Here is a 740-nt window from a genome sequence, read left to right on the forward strand (position 1 = left end):
GTCTAGTTGTAAAGGAATGTTGCCTTATGTTTGAAGTTACATAATGCCAACCCCAAAATGAAAACAACTAATTGCCTGTCCACACATTTTCTTAACTTTTAAGCTTCCGTATCAATCAAAGTGAAGTGATTCTAAAACAACACGCCTACGCAAAATTGAGCCTAATTTAATGTTTTATTTAGTAAATAACAAGTTTATTTTTAGTAGGCACTTACGAATATCGTAAGTGAAATCCTGTCTAATTGGTCTAAAATTAAATTTAGCCCACTTTGCCTAAAAATTTATCGCGCTGGAAGAGGCAACTTTTTTCGAAATAGGTACTAAAGTAAAATTTAGTAGAACCTACCTAATTGACACATAACTTTATAAGTGTCTTAGTATTGAGTAGAAAAATAAAAATGATAAAATATCAGAAAATTGATGGGGATTTTCATTATTTAAATGAAATGCCGTATAAAATATCCTCGCCTCTTTGTCTCGCGGACACGCTTTTATTTTTGAATAAACAATAAGATTTTTTACTCCTATTTTTCTTTTATTTTTAAGTATTGGCCAATTTATTATCCCGAAGCAGTGGTAGGGTTAATACTGGGACGTGCCCAAGTATTTGCAAAAATAAATAAGATTTATTAGTTAAGTTTTTGAATTACATATACCGGATGGCCTTAAAATACCTGTTCTGTAAATAAATGGTTTACGTGTTCAATTAATTTAGGTGTAAATAAAAAACACAGCTGCCA

Source organism: Ostrinia nubilalis, chromosome 12, assembly GCF_963855985.1.
Source record: "Ostrinia nubilalis chromosome 12, ilOstNubi1.1, whole genome shotgun sequence".
Lineage (NCBI taxonomy): Eukaryota > Metazoa > Arthropoda > Insecta > Lepidoptera > Crambidae > Ostrinia > Ostrinia nubilalis.